This window comes from Octopus sinensis, linkage group LG11 (assembly GCF_006345805.1).
Source record: "Octopus sinensis linkage group LG11, ASM634580v1, whole genome shotgun sequence".
Classification (NCBI taxonomy): Eukaryota; Metazoa; Mollusca; class Cephalopoda; order Octopoda; family Octopodidae; genus Octopus; species Octopus sinensis.
This window is the reverse complement of record NC_043007.1, coordinates 32,592,416-32,598,867: the sequence shown is the minus strand read 5'-3', so window position 1 is coordinate 32,598,867 and position 6,452 is coordinate 32,592,416. Positions and strand designations below refer to the sequence as shown.

Sequence of the window (6,452 nt, the reverse complement as noted above, 5' to 3'; positions counted from 1 at the left end):
CCTTTCTAATAATAAATTCTTTTATTTGCCACAAACAAAATATTAAATGACATACAACAACATAAATGATAAAAACAGGACGATACAATGGGTTTTCGTGTATACACAATATAATAACAATTAAAATTGAACAAATTAAAACTCCTAATAGGGGAGGCACTTTAAGGTCCTTGTGGAAAAATCCCACAAAAGCCATGGGTGCCTGATCAACAGGGCAAGAGCCCTTCTCCTTTAATTCCCATTTTTTACAGATGCACACTCAGAACTGGTCCTTTCATACTGGCCATTCTTCGAACATTCACCCACCTTTCAACAAACTTGCTACAAGGCAACACTTCCCTCTCCACTGTCAACTTCCTTTTCAAGTGAAACTTGGAAAAGTTGACGAGGGCTTGGCCAAACAGGAAAGTGCTTGTCTTTAGCCCTTTCAAATGGGTCCACCATGCTACCTCTTTCACTACAGTCATTAGACAAATAAAAATTGCCTGCCCCTCCCAGCCAAAATAATGATAATCCTTTCTACTATAGGCTCAAGGTACTAGTGTAGCTGGGGTGGAGGGGGCTCTAGGGATGGTCCACCCCGGGTGGCATGTTTGGGTCTGCTGTAGACAATATGTATTTTTTGTGGGATCCAGGGGCAGTAAACAGAAGGGCTGCCCTAGACGGCACACACTCTATCTACGCTAGGGGCACAAGGCCTAAAATTTGTGGGGAGGGGACTAGTTGATTACATTGACCCCAGTGTGCAACTGGTACTTATTTTATGGACTCCTGAAAGGATGAAGAGCAAAGTTTATTTCAGTGGAATTAGAATTTGGAACATAAAGACAGGTGAAATGCTAATGAACATTTTGCCAAGTGTGCCAATTATGCCAGCTTGCTACCTTAATCATCATCATCATCATCATTGTTTAACATCCGCTTTCCATGCTGGCATGGGTTGGACGATTTGACTGAGGATTGGCGAACCAGGTGGCTGCAACAGACTCCAATCTGATCTAGCAATGTTTCTACAGCTGGATGCCCCTCCTAATGCCAACTGCTCCGGAGTGTAGTGGGTACTTTTACATGCCACCGGCACAAGGGCCAGTCATGCGGTACTGGCATGCTCAAATGGTGTTTTTTACGTGCCGCCTGCACAGGAGCCAGTCCAGTGGCACTGGCAACGACCTCGCTCGAATGTCTTTTCATGCGCCAGCAAGGCGATGCTGGTAACAATCACGCTCGAATGGTGCTTTTTACGTGCCACCGGCATGGAAGCCAGTTAGCTGCTCTGGCAACGATCACGCTGGGATGGTGCTCTTAGTGCTCCACTAGCACAGATACCAGTCATCGAGTCTGATTTCGATTTCGATTTCACTTGCCTCAACAGATCTTCACAAGCAGAGTTTAGTGTCCAACGAAAGAAAATAATAATAACAATCCTTTCTACTTAATAGGTACAAGGCTTGAAATTTTGGAGGAGGGGATGAGTTGGTTACATTGATCCCCGGTGTTTCACTGGTACTTAATTTATCGACCTTGGTAGAATTTGAACTCAGAATGTAGAAATGGGCAAAATGTCACTAAGAATTTTGTCCAGTGTGTTAATGATTCTAGCAGCTCACCACCCTATAATAATGCATCAGATCTCTGCAGAATGTGTGGGAAGAGAGATGAAAGTGTGACTCACATTGTTAGTGCTTGTGAAAGTCTTGCACAGAAAGAGTACAAGTGTAGACACAACAAAGAAGCCCCAAACCTCCACTGGCTACTATGCTGTAAGTATGGATATGAGGTTACGGATACTTGGTACCAACATACATTGGAAAAGGTAGTGGACAAAACAGGTAAGGCAAAAAAGGGGAAGGCTATGTGTTGTGTTCTTGAGCAAGATACTTTATTTTCATGTCACTCCAATTCACTTGGCTGTAGAAATGAGTTGTGACATCACTGGTGCCAAGCTGTATCGGCCCTTGCGTTTCCCTTGGATAACATTGGCGGTAATGAGAGGGGAGGCTGATATGCATGGGCAACTGCTGTTCTTCCATAAACAACCTTGCCCGGACTTGTGCCTCAGAGGGGAACTTTCTAGGTGTGATCCCATGGTCATTCTTGACCGAAGGGAGTCTTTACCCTTTATCTGATATTTATACGAGATCTCTACTGCACTTTTCAGCATTCTCACTGTCCATAACAGGCTGGTTAAATGGGAATTTTCTTCTTTTCTGATTAAACTATCTGTAGGGGTGTGAAGGTGCATGGCTTAGTGGTCAAGGCTCTCGGCTCATAATCATAAGGTCATGAGTTCAATAACCTGTGGTGCATTATGCCCTTGAGCAAGACACTTTATTTCACGTTGCTCCAGTCAACTCGGCTAGCAAAATTAAGTAGTACTTGTATTTCAAAGGGCCAGCCTTGACATATTCTGTGTCATGCTGAATCTCCCTCAGAACTAAGTTAAGAGTATCCATATCTGTGGAGTACTCAGTCACTTGCATGTAAATTTCATAAGCAGGCTGTTCCATTGGTCGGATCAACTGCAATGCTCATCGTTATAACCAATGGCGAGCCAGTGCCAATTACCTTTAGTAGTTAATCGCTTTGCTTAATCTTCTTATACCATTTGTCAAGATCCTACAATTGGCGCAAATACCAGCTGTGTACTGGGGTCAATGTAAGCAAATAGTCCTCTCTCCCAAAATTTCAGGCCTTGTGCCTGCAGCAGAAAAGATTATTTGTTCTGGTTCTCTACTTTCTGGGTTCAGATTCCACTGAGATCAATGTTGTATTTCATTCTTCCAGGGTTGATAAAATACTACTCAAACATTGTCTCTCACTTTCTCTTTCAGAAGTAGTGGGTGCTTTTACGTGCCACCAGCATGAGGGCTAGTCAGGTGGTACTGGCAATGGCCATGCTCAAATGGTGTTTTTTATGTGCAAGGTGGTGCTTTGAAAAAACAGTTATGAGGTACTATAGACAGCATCCCTTTCTCAAAAATACAGAAACGTTGGACCCAACCTTTTTGTCATAGAAAAACTTAAAATAGCTATTGGAACCTTCCAGAAATGGAGTGTGCACTCCATCTTGGAATTGAAATAATATTTATGACTTCATTGCTGGATGCGAATTTCATTCTATTCTTTTAAGTCATTTGGGAGCTTGTGGCTGGGGATTTGGCCGATTTCTCTTGTTTACCTCCAGGTCAATCCAAAAGTAGCTGTCCCTTTTGTTCTATGTATCTAGGATTGCTTTTTCTAATAAATTTTTCTTAAGGCAGTACAGTGTAATTTGAGGGAATTTGGTTGTTATTTCTGCAGATCAACCATATAGAAGAGGCTTCCACTTTGACGTTATTTAGCTCCAGGTCAACTCTGATCAAAAGCTTGCCACGCATGACCATCACGTCTTAGTTTATGATGTATTATGTCAAAGACTACGTTCTCCATTGTGCCTTCCATTTTTCAAAAATAAAGTATGATTTGAGGGAGATTTGATTGTCATTTCTAGCAGGTCGAACGACCACATCGAAGCTTCCACGTTTGCTGCAGTATCCACTAAAATGAAAGACATTTCGGCCTTGACCTCCCCATTTTATCTGTGGTGAGTAAAATTACATTATCTAATGCTTCTTTTTCTTACTTGAGACAACAAGGTATGATTTGAGGGAGACTGGCTGTTATTTCTAGTAAGTCGAACGAACGCGCAGAGGCTTTCTTAAAGCAGAAATGGTGGAATGCTTTGCAGAATTTAATTCCACCACTCTCTATGCAGGGTTAAAAATCATACAGTTAACTGACATTGCCTTTCAACATTCTCAAGCCAATAAATAATACCTGGCACATCTTGAGATCAATTAGTTGGAAATCTCTCCACCTTCTTAGAAACGTGTGGCCTTGCACAACAGAAATCATTAATGTTGCTATTGTTCATTTCTTTTATTCTACCTTCTTTTTTACTGATTATCAATATTTTCTTATTAATTCTGGTGAATTGATGTTCGTCTGAACAAGACTCTATCTGCAGGTACCACAGTAAAGCTTAATGACTAGATACGTCAATACTTTCAATATTATGTACGTTGTTCAATTATGCAGTCTCCTTTCTGCATTTTGTATGCTTCAAGGACCTTGGGAGGCGGCTTTCTAGCTGAACTCATCGTTATCATTATTGTGGCAAACTAGTTGTAGTCTTCTGTTCATAGTAGAACGGAATTAACTTCCATTCGTGATTCCTGTTTTGTAGTGGCCTCACTTAACGTCTTAAATAAATACCTGTCTCCTTTCTTTCAACTACCAATTCTTTCAGCCTTCGAAGGTCAATGAAAGTATCAGTGATATACTGCAACGATTCGGTCCTTCCATTAAGCAGCATCACTAACGAGTGGCCTACATGTTAAAGCAAGCTTCTCGACAATCAAAAAAATCATCTTCTTGTCACAAATAGCAGTTAATCATTTTGATTCACCTAACCATTTAATTGCTTGGGAAAATGCACGGGCATTCCTTCATCCACTAACTCCCAATTGAATTGAACATATAAACTTTTATGCCAATGTAAGAACAGACGAAGTCAGCCAAGAGGCTTCATGGTATCAATTTAGTGCTCTCGATGTTTCGAGTTCAAATCCCACCGGAGCAGATTTTGAATTTCATCATTCCGCGGTCGATGAAGCATGTATCATTAACATCACTAAATAAATGGATTCGTCTATACAACTTCTTTATAAATGTTGGCTTTGATCATAGATATAAAAAAAATCATTATTTGTATTCTTACAGTTCCTATCATCATAACACTAATTATAGTTACAATTTGAAAAGTAAACATGGCAGTAATCTAATCTTTGGTTGAACTACAACCATTTCATGATTTCCTGCAGGCAACATTCGAAATCTTTCTGTTGAGGTCGGCAACAAGTCAGAAAATAAAAGCTAGAATCACAGTCCATTATATATATATAAAACCTTCTACATTATATATATAACCTTCTACATTATATATACACATATATATAACGTGTGTGCATATATATTATAATGTCTTATGTTCGGGTTAAATTTCAAACTAACACTTCCCAAGATTTGTTTGAGAAATGAATAACCAAAACCTAATTTAGATTGAAGCTCTGCTCAATTTGTTATTGTGCTGTGCGTGTGTACATGTATGTGTGTATGTAGACAGAGAGAGAGATAGATGTTTTCCCAAGACACAATATAGAGAGAGACATTTATTCCAGACACACACATACACCAAACTACAGATATTTTATGCATAAATTTTCGCTCAGTGTGAGTGTATGTAAATATCCATGCATGTAAGGCATGCCAATACACGTCGTATGTGTTTGATATGGTGAGGCGAGTAGGGGAGGGGACCAATTCTAAAAATTCTAGCCATACGAGGCATTTTCGAGTCTTAAACTTAACTCTTCATGGCTAAGAGCTAACACTAATAATTGTAATTTATTCAGTTTTTAATATCTGTATATTTATTTTTAGGTGTTTCATCAATATTTAACACATAAAAATCATCATGTGGACCCTGATTTTATAACTAATCCTACATATTTATATATACATATATATATATAGTATATGTAGTGTGTATGTGTGTATTCATCTATTTAGTGGTGGTCTGGAGAAATGTCTGTTTATATAGTCAGCCCGTTCGCATGTGTATTGAAATGTGGCTTTTCTTTATTTGGAAATTCAATGGCAGAATTAAAAAAAAATTAACACAGAAATGCTGTTAGTTAGAAACGTTCTTTTAATATACTGTGAGAAATTGTTTGCAACACTAATGGTAATAATAATAATGAAAAAAAAAGTTTTATTTTCTGCGCGAACAGTGTCTTTCATTCCACCTTCCCGAATTACACGACATTAAAAGCCGTACTTCCGGAATCCACACAGTAGCAGAGAGAGAGTTAAGAAGAAAAAAAAATCCCCTCGCTTTAAAATCAGAGATGACTTTGTAAAATGGTGAGTTGGATTTTTATTTAGCAATCGTAATCTACTAGCTGTGGGTTTGCGCTTGACGAGGAGACGGTGCGTTTTTCAGTGATGAAGTTTGGCCAAAGCCAGCCGAAAAAGCCAAGTCGCTCTTTCTTGGTCGTCGTCTTCGAGGCGCAATGCATGCTGGGTAATCGTTACTTGTCTAATATGGCGCTGACCAGATGGGAGGTAATGTTATTTGTTTCTTCTACTTTTCTCAGCCTTTTTCTTAGCTCCAGCCTTCTCTTTCTCAATTAACACATTGCATTCTAGAATCGTGCTAACCACATAGCTTTCTCACTTCGATTCGTCTTATTCACTAATATTGACTGTTAGCCTAAAGATGTTGTTTGTTCCATTCTGATGTTGCTTTGCTGCACCAACACACACAGACACACACACATATATGTATATATACAGGAGTTGAGAGCGCTAATATGAAGAAATAATATGTGATAGGTAAATAAATACATATT

The 6,452-nt window shown here is 39.3% G+C and overlaps 1 protein-coding gene across 4 annotated transcripts in view; it reads left to right on the top strand.

Moving 5' to 3' along the window:
* The first annotated feature begins 5,835 nt into the window (after positions 1 to 5,835).
* Positions 5,836 to 6,452, top strand: part of LOC115217116 — a 175,808-nt gene continuing 175,191 nt past the window's right edge. The window contains exon 1 of one of the 4 annotated variants that reach the window (XM_029786718.2): positions 5,836 to 6,165. The gene's annotated coding sequence lies outside the window, so the exon portion shown is untranslated. The remainder of the gene's footprint in view (positions 6,166 to 6,452) is intronic. The other 3 variants (XM_029786717.2, XM_029786716.2, XM_029786719.2) reach the window with 3 other exon arrangements.